The sequence below is a fragment of the Cryptotermes secundus genome, unplaced genomic scaffold (assembly GCF_002891405.2).
Source record: "Cryptotermes secundus unplaced genomic scaffold, Csec_1.0 scaffold705, whole genome shotgun sequence".
Taxonomy (NCBI): Eukaryota; Metazoa; Arthropoda; class Insecta; order Blattodea; family Kalotermitidae; genus Cryptotermes; species Cryptotermes secundus.
The window spans coordinates 187,893-199,904 of record NW_019726237.1 but is presented as its reverse complement, the minus strand read 5'-3'; the positions used below and the strand labels follow the sequence as shown (position 1 = coordinate 199,904).

The window sequence follows — 12,012 nt, the reverse complement described above, 5'->3', positions numbered from 1 at the left end:
TATCAGTGTCCGGGACCTCCCGAAACAACAGGGCTACTAAGCACTAGACGTCTACGTTCCGTTGCACTAATGTGTACCTCTGGTTAGGCAGGGTTTCTCTCTGTCCTGAACTACTCGCCGCAAGTTTATGGCTGCAGAATAATTGCAAGGGGCATGAGTACGGCATTTTTCTTGCGGCAAGTGTAAATATGCAGCAGCACTTCCAATTTTCGCAATTTGTAAACAAACAATTTCTCTCTGTAGGCTACATTCAAATTCGGAGTGGAAAGTGCCACATAATAGGAGAACCTCACAGTCAAGCAGATCAAATATTTTAAAAAATTTATAACAACAGAAATATTAGTCTCTAGGATAAATATAACTTTCTTCACAAATAGTTACTATAGGATTCTGACGATGGTGTNTTAGAAAGAGCTAGCCTCAATCACTTGGTCCAGTGATTGAGGCTAGCTCTTTCTAAGGGACCCAACTGAATAGGTGTTTTCCTTCACCTGAGGACGGAAACAGATCCAGTTTCCGAAATGTCGTGTTTTTATTTGTTATCTTAAAAACCAGGACGATGGATAAAGTCCAAAATCCCAACATATCAGTTTCTTCACAAAGTAAATAAAATGAATATGTATTGGGAGCCTTTCTATGCCGGTCAACATGTAGCATCTCTGAAACTACTGAACAGAAATTTGACGAAATTTCTTACTGGTGGATGAAGGGCAAAGAAGAGGTGACGTCCCTGCTTTTAAACACCACACAATAAAGACATACGGTTTATAGAGGTAAAACTCCGAGCATTCATAAGTAGGTACAAGGTTGAGGCAAAGTTTCATCTTCACGCCTCGGCCAGTTTATCCCCAGATAAGACCCTTCCCCCAAGTCACCAAGTGGATAAGAGGTTGGGTGTTGCAAAACCCTGGCCTGGAAATGTTGCCTCTTGATGAGGATCGAAAAACCCGTCGTATCCCTTCACTGACTGAAATATCTTGGTCATATTGGTACCGGGCGTCGACATTAAAAGTTCGGCGGCGAATTTAAGTTAGGTGGGTATGGATCCAAAGTAATCGACGTTTTAGATGAGCCTAAGATCGAAATTTGTCCGATTTTCTGAATAAAACAAAGGAGCGGAATACTTCAGAACGTTTGACGCGATAAAGAGTATCTGTCGTACTGAAGTCTGCAAATTTATATTTTAAAAACTTTTCGATGTGACAAAACTTCTCGGGCTAGAACCCACACCGTTTTGGAAAAGGAATTCTATGGAAGTCTTCTGTTCTGAATAGATTTGGCTTCGAGCCCAAGGTGATTTTGTCGTTTTCAGTAGCTATTGAAGTTTCATAATATTATATTATTTACTTGAGAAACCACTATCAAAATCACAAAAACAAAACACATACAAAGATCCGAAAACACCTCAAAACAAAATGTGCAATATTCACTTATTAAGGAAAAGAAGTAAGAAAAAGAAGTTCCTTAAAAATACGCAACTTAGAGTAGCTTTTCGCACACAAACACAATCAACAGTATATTAAAATATAACGAACAGGCAGATAAATATAACAATAGCTGTATATATCAGATGAAATGCTTCGATTACCCACTGAAGGATATTGGTCAAACTGGGAGAACGCTTAACATAAGATATAGAGAACATATTCATGCAGTCAGAACTGATAATAGTAATTCCGGCTATTCAATTCATATATTAGTCACGGGACATACATATGGTGCAACAACAGAGACAATGGACGTCATAAGACCAGGAAGGAAGGGCAGACAGTTAAATACATTAGAAAAGTATCACATTTACAAAATTAGTGGGTAAAACTTACACATGAACGAGACACATACGTCGAAGCACCTAATCCTATATTCCAAACAGTGCATGAGCTTTACAATAAGTAGCAGTACACTAACTACCTAGAAAGATATATAAGCGAGAACAATTGTACCAGAAGCAATACAAGGAACACAAAGCAGCACTACATACACACGCCTAAGCGAGCGGCACACCCAATGGGACACGTAAATACAAAAATACAACATCTAGGTACATAAAGGTAGCATAATCTAAATCATTCAGAACGGAATTAAATTAATAACATGTATTATACAATACAAGAAAAGAGCCGCAATATATAGGAGGGGAAGAAAATCATCCTATGAAATTTTTCTACAACATCAGAATTTAAAGAAGTCAATAATAATAAGAAGAAAATGGCTTAATGAATACTATTTGGCCAAGTACACAATGCAGTAAGGTCCATTAAAAGGTGTGTTGCCTGATGATGGCCCTATGCGGCTGAAACATGTAGCATAAACAACAAATGAAAACATGACTCTAAGTGCTTCTGAACTTACAGTCTTCTTGATAGGTGAATCTTTAGAGAAATGCAAGGGGAAATAATTTCTGACTCGTTGGAGTGATACGTAGTATCAGCTTTGCAACAGTCGGTTTCTATCTACAATAAATGAACATCAAGGCGACTAGGTTCACAATTCAATAATGCATTTGGAATAAATCTGTACACCAAACTGGATTATACCTTACCGTTCTTGTGTCTACTTGAATATCAATGCACTTGCTAATAGAGCACTTAGGCTTCTAGTTTCTACAGCTGTACTGAGGCACATGTCGCACAAGGAGCAATACTAAGTGCACAACTGGGCCGCGCCATAGCCCAAACGGTTAGTCGCTGGCTTTCCGCCGCGGCGGATCGGGTTCGAGTCCGGGTCTAGTCAAGTAGGATTTGTGGTGGACAAAGTGGAGCTAAGGCAAGTTTTCTCCGAGTACTTAGGTTCCACCTGCCAATTTTATTCCACGAATTGCTCCACAATCACTGTCATCTATCATCCGGGGCTGGTACAATAGGTCAGTAATGACCACTGTACCAAGTGGACTCAGCCTCACGCCACTAAGAAGAAGAATAAGATTCATGTTATGGTCTTTCGGTGTGAGATCGTATAATCTGCTATAACGTTGCCAACATTTCGGAGAAAACTTCTGCTTTCATGTTCAGGGTGGTGGTGGAACATTCCTCCAAAATCAGTGTACTTGTATACCAGAACACAGAATGACAGAACTCAGGCCACAACATTAATTGTAACTTTTTCTTATTAGGTACCTCTTCCACAACAATTTAGGCTACCATATAGCTTCAGACATCCCTGAATAAATTAAGAATTCGAATATGTAGCTGATTTATCGTATTGTATTCTATTTAGATCAAATATTGGACGGTAGCGTGTATTTTATTTTTATTGTTACTGGGGTGGGACTAAGTCCCTTGTACTTCGGCCGCTTCTGGCCTATTGTACCAGCCCCAGATGATAGGTGAGGGTGATTGTGGAGCAATTGGTGGAATGAAGATGGGCAGGGGAAACCGAAGTACTTGGAGAAAACCCGCCCCAGCGCCACTTTGTCCACACAAATCCCACTTGACCAGACCCGGGATCGAACCCGGGCCGCGGCGGTGGGAAGCCAGGGACTAACCGCTTTAGCTATGGCGCGGCCCCACGGTAGTGTATGAGTGGCAGCTAACATATCCTGTTCCAGGCGTGTGCCGTAGTCTGCTGTTAACTTTCAATGTCAAGAAATTCTGTTCTGTTTAAACTGTACAGTATCGACAAACACATATTCGCAGTCATCTTAACGATAACACTGCCGTGACATGGAACGAGTTATATAATGATCATGTGTGTGAAGACTAGATTATCTCGTAAAGTATACAACAAGTAATGACGAGTTAAAAACCTCATTACCCATCGTAAGAGAAAATAAAGAAATTTATACCAAAAATTATAATTACAAACACCCACAGATTTATTCAATTTATCTGAAAAAATCTATACATATGCAGTACCATATTAAGATTTAATTTGCAGGGTTATTTTGAAAAATATTTCCTAAAATAATTGAATTTTTTACACAGTTTCGCAAAGTAGTTTTACTAGGCTGTAAGTTATTAGTACAGCGAAGACGCTTTCAGTACGGAATTTATACAGAGTCGTACGGAACGATAATTGATGAATCATGAATTCAAACGGAATAAAAGTAATGGTCATGGCTAAACCGAGGTACTATCTTGCATTTGTTTGGAGAATATTGTGGAGAATCACAAAAAAATTAAGCGAGAACAGCCAGCGTCTCCGCCAAGATTCGAACAGAACACACCCGAATGCAAATCTAGAGTTTTTTTTTATTAAATTCGCTTGGGGTGGGGGGAGTCCAGCTGGCTTCACTCGGCACGTCGGCCACTGATTGGCCTATTGTACCTGCCCCGGGTGATTATGATGATGGAGGATTTGGTGGAAATGAGATTGGCAGAGGGAACCGAAGTACTCGGAGAGAACCTACCCCAGCGCCACTTTGTCCACCACAAATCCCACTTGACCAGACCCGGGCTCGAACCCGGGACGCCGAGGTGGGAAGCCAGCGACTAGCCGCTTGAGCTACGGGGCGGCCTTAAATGAAGTGCCAGCAGCACCAAGCGGTCACCTGTCCAAGTACTAACCACGCCCAATGTTGCTTAACTTCAGTGATCGGACGAGAATCGGTGTTTTCAACATGGTATGGCCGTTAGCGATCTAGTGGGTTACGGCTACATCAGCCTGATCGATAAGAGTTGGATCCTTCATCGCCAAGTTTCTCTCTTCTAACTAAGTTTCTTTAAAAAATAGTTAACGTTATCCTTCCAATTGTAGTCCGAGTTTTGACAATTTCTAATGTCGCGAGGCAAAAATATTTATCAAGAATTAACTGGAACGGATGTGAAAGGAAGAAGTCGTAGCATATTTTAAGCACTATCCCAGCATTTATCTGTGTCGACTAAATAAAACCATTAAAATGCTGAGTCCGGAGCGACTGCCTTCCGACAAATATTCAGTCCCGTGGCCACGGTAATGCAGTAACTTCCGATAGCGAATTTTGTTCTTATAAACGTCTTGCTTTTAATATAACATCATCATCGTCACTGGCACGACAGCCCTTTGTGAGCCCTGGTCTTCCTCAGGATTGCTCGCCATTCTTCTCTAATCGATGCTACATTCCCCCAGTTTAATATAACGGGCAGCACGAAATACGTACTTCCAGATGCGATCGACCGAGTTTAAATTTCTTTTACTCTTTCTTAGCCCAGCGAACTTGCGTAAACTTACTGAATAAAGACAGTGACACAACAGCTGTATCCGTTTCAAACTGACTTGTGTGATATGCATAGCGTCGGAAGTAATTTGTCAGTTGTGCCGAGTAAAAACCCGGTGTCCAGTGCCAGATAACGCTAAATACAGGCCATAACTCTTAGCTAGAAGTCTTCACCTGAACATACTTGGGCCTCCACCCACAGCTTGGTGATTGGCGACAACGCCATCTCTCGTTACTTGGCTTGCATGGCAGGTGAAGGGTGTATGTCGTGGCACAGACATCACAGCCACCCCTCAGCCGAAGGCACGGTACTCAGAAGACAGGATAACATAGCTCCACAGCTTTACAGTGATTCGAGTGTATCTGTATCAGAAATGTCTTTACGCCAAGAAATGATGCCCATGTTGGTTCGTAGATCTGCATGTTATAAAAGCAATAACATACCAACAGAGGCCGTGTTATAGTTCAGGTGGTTAGTCGCCGTCTTTCCACCACGGAGGCCTGGGTTCAATCCCAGGTCAGGCCATGTGGGCGTTTTTGTGGATTAACTGGCACTGGGGCAGGTTTTCTCCGAGTTCTTTGGTTTCCCTCAACAATTCTCATTCCGTACTCATCTATCGCCTGGGTCTGCTACAATAGGTCAATTAGTGGTCGAATTACCAAATGTGTTTTCACCCCACCCAAAGAAAACAATAAAACACTTACGAACATATTATCACGTGTTTATGGCTACGTGATTAATAATGACGGGGTATATATTTGGTGATTCGAGTTATCAAGGCTCGTAGTCAAAGTCAAAATCACATTGCGACAGACGGTCGGTCGGTCAGTCAGTCAGTCAGTCCGTCAGTCAGTCAGTCAGTCAGGCAGTCAGTCAGTCAGTCAGTCAGTCAGTCAGTCAGTCAGTCAGCCATTCTTGGTGTAAAGCTCAATCTGGAAACGTTTGCAGCGTCGATTGTCTTCAAGATAACTCCTTGGCAAGGACCCCAAGGAAAACACCGTCTTCTGTTGTCAAGACTGCGTGTTTGTTGCTACGTTACCTAGCAATAGATATATATATGCGAACACATAGAAAACACCTCTTACGACATTGGTTTCATTGTTGCGTGCGCGTATTTCGAGTGTTGCTTAGAAATGGGTCTACATGTCACAATATAATTAATCGAAAAAGTCTATTTTCTGGAACACAAAGACGTGTAGTCATAAGAAAATCAACAGACGTTTCGGAGGAACATGCCGCCTCCATATACGGTGTCGAATAATAAGCCAAGCAAGAAACCAACATGCAGAAGGTACCAAGCAGAGCTTAAGAGGATATAATTCTTCGTAAAACGCTTTTAAGAACTTCAAATGCTACGTAATAAACTTAAAGCTCTCTCTGAAACAGGCCTCGAAGGCCCATAGGGTCGTGAGACGTCGAGGCTCCCACATTTCCTAGACAATTGGGCTCAAAGAAGGCGATGAAAAGTCCTACATAATTAATTAATAGAACCATCGTGAACATACCTGACACCCGACATGTCCAGTGGTTACAAAAAGAAACAAGAGTGAAGGTTAACCACCATTTTATATGTTGTTTGCGTAGAGACCTTAACTGCAGCGTATAACAGGGAGGCCGCGACAGCCGGTTTTATAACCGAAGCCGAAGAACGACTTCCATGACATTTGGTATTAAGGGCTCTACACTAACAGTAAAGGTAAAGTTGTACCTGTGCTTAACTAAATAAGCACTACATCATGAAGGCGTATGGGGGAGTGAATGTATATATCCATATTTTCTTGACCTTGGCACCAGTCAGAAGTAAGTCATGAGCTTTAGGCCCCGGCCGCTTTAACCCCGGAGAAAAACCCGCCGGTACCCATTGGATAGGAAGCTGGGTGGGCCTCAGATCCGGTTTGGGCGACGTGGAGAAAAGGGTATTCTTCACACTACTGGAACTCGAACTCCGAACCCTCGGTCGTCCAGCCCGTAGCCAGTAACTATACCGACTGCGCTATTCCGGCTCCCTACATTAACATTTGTACAGCGAAGCTACTTTTGGTACATATCGGCCAAATGTAGAGCCCAAGCGCTACCTTACATGGAGCAAAAATTGGACTTCATCAATTTCCTCATAAACGGATCTTCTTAAAATAACTGTTCATAACAAACAAACACAATCTCATTAAAATGGTTTATTTAAGCACTCTTCTATTTGATGAATATTTAAGGAGAAACAGATTCTGACTGTAGGTAGTGTGAAAAGCTTTGCAACAACACTCTCCCATTTGCATCCGCAACATAGCAAATTACAGTTAATGAATATAATATTATGATCCACTGTGACGTGTATGAAGCTATAACACCAGACTATTGTAACAGATTTGATCAACGCGTTGCCAGGCAACAGCTCCAACAAGCAACAATAGATGCGGCTGTGTGTAGTATGTCGTCCGCGCCGAGCAGTATTGGAACAGCGGGGTTATGCAACCTGTTTCTAAGCAAAGGCTCGGTAAACACACTTCCGCGTAAGATGTGAAATCAGTAACAATAGAGACGGTGTTTTCTGTGGGGTCTGTGCATAGTACTTATAACAAAATTGAATGCAGTGACCGTTCAAGGACAGTTACGAGTCAGCCGTAAGCTGGAGGAGTGAGCCCAGAAGAATTTTTACTTCCGAGATTCCAGAGTGGTTGAAGACGAAATAGCAAGAAGACTTCATAGTGATTTGAAGTGCTAGTTTCTGTATTCAGATCCGTTACTAGGAGACATCTAGTGAAGACTGGGAATCGTAATGCGTGGGCAACGGTGATTGGAAAGTGTGCAAATCAGCGATAGCCCTCTATTAAAGTGTAATTAAGAGAACTTGGTAACCAAGGTGCTCATAAATCCCATCATCTGATCTAGAACCCGTTGCTTTTGTCACGCCTACCACCCTACACGTGGCAATATTTTTGTTCGTGTAGAATTTATTTATTGATGCAATATATAGAACCAGAGACATATATTCTCCAATCATTATTTTTAAATAGTGACTGTAATTATAATTTGTTCTGGAATAATATTAATATAATTGCTCAAATATTCATGAGTTAAACTGCCATGTATGAAACAAGCCTCTTATACTGTACTCTTCATATAAGTAATTAAATTCTGATAAATAATCTTATTTCTCTTTATACAGTAGTGACTTTCTCTGGAATCAAACATGTTGCAACAAATACTATGTCTTTATAAATATTTCGATATTCTGTTTGTTTCAATAACAAGAACGTTTGTCCTTTATCATGATGATCATAATTATCTTCCTCATTATGTTCTTGAATATCAATTTAACATTTTTCCACCCCAAAAAAACCATCTCGCGTCTCACATATTGGCTGTCACATTTCTGAGGCGGTAAAAGCCAACGGCATTCATCCGTGAAATCAGAAAAAAAACATAAGATTTAATTTACTTTAATGGAAAAAAATTGTATTCGTTAGTCGTGGGGCCGGAAACACCAGTCTCCATGACAACTAGTACCAACAGTTATCTTAGCCTGCAGCCACAGGTTAATGAGCAAAATAAAATTGCACCGCCATTGTTTAAAAAAAGCTGCATTAATGTAATGAGTGTACAGTGAGCACGCAGAGATACTTCTCTGATGCCATTTGGTAGAGGTGTGCTCTCGTATTTGGCCTGTTTGTTTTTCAGTAATATCACGGCTTCTATTTGCATTTAGGGCCTGTATGAATAGCGAATAGTGCATAGCGTTGAATGACAGGATGATCAGTAAATATAGTGCAGGGAAGGATGTGGAGGGTAGAGGTCGTGGTATATAGTATTCAGACATTTGCCTGGAGGGTCTAGGAAAATCACGAAAGCCCTCATTCAGGACAGTTAGAGTGGCTGTTGAGATTGAAAGCTTTACCACTTGCGCCAATTTGCTCGTTTACTCTAAAAAGTGTGGGTATGAAACTTTCGAGTTTATAGAAATTATAAATCATTAGACAAGACGGGAAGTTTTCTCCAACCTCCTGAAGTGACAGGAGGCTGGAGAAAACTGCATAATGAGGAGCTTCATAACGTTTACTCTTCTTCAAGTATAATTAGAATGATCAAGTCAAGGAGGATGAGATTAGCAGGGCATTTAGCACGAATGGTAGACAGGAGGAATGCATATAGGATATCGGTGGGAAAGTCGGAAGGAAAGAGACCACTGGGAAAACCAAGATGTAGGTGGGTGGACAATATTAAGGTGGATCTTAGAGAGATAGAACGTGATGGTATGGATTGGATTGATATGGTTTAGGATAGGGACCAGTGGAGGGCTCTTGTGAACACGGTAATGAACCATCGGGTTCAATAAAATGGTGGGAATTTCTTGAGCAGCTTCATAAATGGCAGTTTCTCAAGAAAGGCTCAGCTCCCTGAGTGAGTGACAAGATAGGCCAATTTTCTGGCCACTACAGAAATAGTTTCACATAATTTTGTCTATAGGCGTGCGAACAGAAGTGCTATACTGAACAACGTATGAAATTAACGACAGGTTCCACTAATTCGAGGCTTCAGGCAGGCTTATCTTGAGAAGCCAATAGTCGATCAGTTAATCAGGAATCTGTCAGATCATTATAGGCCACCAAGGATCATTACTATGTTCACAGGAGCCGACTACTGGATCATACTCTGAGGCAAACGAATCGAGTTTAGAATTGTATGTCCGGTTTCTTCACATTTCCTCTATTACTGCAACACCGATCGCATTAAATAACTCAATGGAGTCGAGTCCTTGAGAATCCACCAGTTGTTCAGCTACTCAAGAATTTTCCAACAGCTTATGCGACCTTCCAAGTCCATCCGCTACCTGAGGACGCGCCATACCGTGGTCAAAATGGACCCACTTAACACGGATCTCATTACAGGATCAAACCAAATTCGAATTAATTTGTCTTACAGTTCGTTCAAAACACATCTTATCAAAAACTACTTCAAATACAATTTGTATACATACTTTAATGGGATTACCTGCTACATTTAATTGCGTGTATGAATTGCATGTATGGTGAGTGATTTTGTAGGAAGATGTCCTAGCTTGGTTTCATGGAAAATATGGGTTATATCAGAGCGACCACGCACAGAAATTAAATTCCCTGCTTAAGATTCAGCGTGAGGTAAAAGTAAGAGGTAACTTTACCCCTGTAACAGGCCGTGAAGGCCCATAGGGATGTGAGACGTTCAGTTTCCCAAATTTTCTACACAGTCGACTCACAGATGGGGGTAATGTTGTCAGCCTTAAGCGCCAGCCGCCCTTTACCCCCAGGAAAATTCCTGGTACTCATTTCTGAGAGAGGCTAAGAGTCTTTGTCTATTGCACAAGACCTGTAAGAAGCAAATATAAATAAACATAGACAAAACATATTGTGACATGAAAGCCAGAAGAGACCACTGTTGCTAGGAAATAGCACAGTAAACACGCGATAACATCCAGTAAACAACAGCTTCGAGCCTGTATTTTCTGCAGCGTCCACCCGGAGGTTATATAAGGAGAACTCAGAAGATAGGAAAATTACAATTTCAGACCGAAAATACGAAATACCTGGACTAGGTCGTTTATCAAAGTATAAAAGAAAGGGCAGGAAAATTATGGCAAATAACCAGGGACCTCACATGCAAATTTTCAGTAAACTGGTAGTTACTATAGGATTCTGACGATGGTGTATAACACACGTTAGAAAGAGCTAGCCTCAATCACTGGACGATTGATCACGTCCAGTGATTGAGGCTAGCTCTTTCTAACGGACCCAACAGAATAGGTTTTTCCTTCACCTGAGGACGGAAACAGATTCAGTTTCCGAAACGTAGTGTTTTTATTAGTTATCTTAAAAACCAGGACGATGGATAAAGTCCAAAAACCCAATATATCAGTGCAGTAAACTGGATAACTCAAAATATCAGAAGAATCGTCCGGGGGAGAGCCCCTGAAAGATGTGAAACAAATTTGGCGAACTGAGGTCACACCTCAAGCAATATGGCCTACTGCAGAATTCCTGTCGAAAAGGGGTGAACAAAAGCCACCACCTGGAGTTCATGGTCCCTTAGGACTCCATATGTTATCCAGTCGATTGTGAACTGCTTATTAAACCAGTTTAGAGCGCTTGATTTGCGTGGCTGACCACAGACGACATGTGGAGGCTCAAGTTGAAGTCCTGCTGGCTACCGTCGATGAAGATATCCCCGTTAATTTCCGACCCTTTGACGTCTCAAAAGGAATACTTACTTACTTACTTATGGAGCTGAGCCCTTCTTGAAAGCCGCCAACTGTGCAGCTACTCAAGACATTCCCAGCATTTTGTGGAACCCAAAGGTTCATTACCATGTTCAGAAGAGCCCTCCACTGGTCCCTATCCTGAGCCAGATCCATCCCATCCTATCTCTCTAAGATGTGCTTTAATTTTGTTCACCCCCCTATGCCTTGGTCTTCCTAGTGGTCTCTTTCCTTCTGGCTTTCCCACCAATATCCTATATGCATTCCTCTTCTCCATTTGTGCTACATGCCCTGCCCACTTCACCCTCCTTGACATGATCATTCTAATTATACTTGGAGAAGAGTACGAGTTATGAAGCTTCTCATTACGAATCTCAAAAGAAACATATTATTTGAAATTAGGAAACGCACTTGGTTTGTATGGCATTCCAAATGAATTTCTCCGGCAACTTCTAAAAAGACCTCCTGTACGTTTAACGTATTTATTTAATCACTGCCTTCGGCTTGGTCACTTCACGGCGCCTTGGAAGAAATAAAAATTATAACTCTGCTGAAACCAAAGACTCAAAATCCCCCCCCCCTCAATTTACGTCCATAAGCCTCTTATTCACTACGGGTAAACTATCTGAAAGATGAATTTAAGAACACACC

At 41.5% G+C, this 12,012-nt stretch overlaps 1 protein-coding gene across 1 annotated transcript in view; it reads right to left on the bottom strand.

Annotated features, from left to right (window-relative positions):
- LOC111864089 (RNA-binding protein fusilli) overlaps window positions 1-12,012 on the bottom strand; it is a 207,237-nt gene that overhangs the window by 137,448 nt on the left and 57,777 nt on the right. The gene's annotated exons all lie outside the window — the stretch shown is intronic.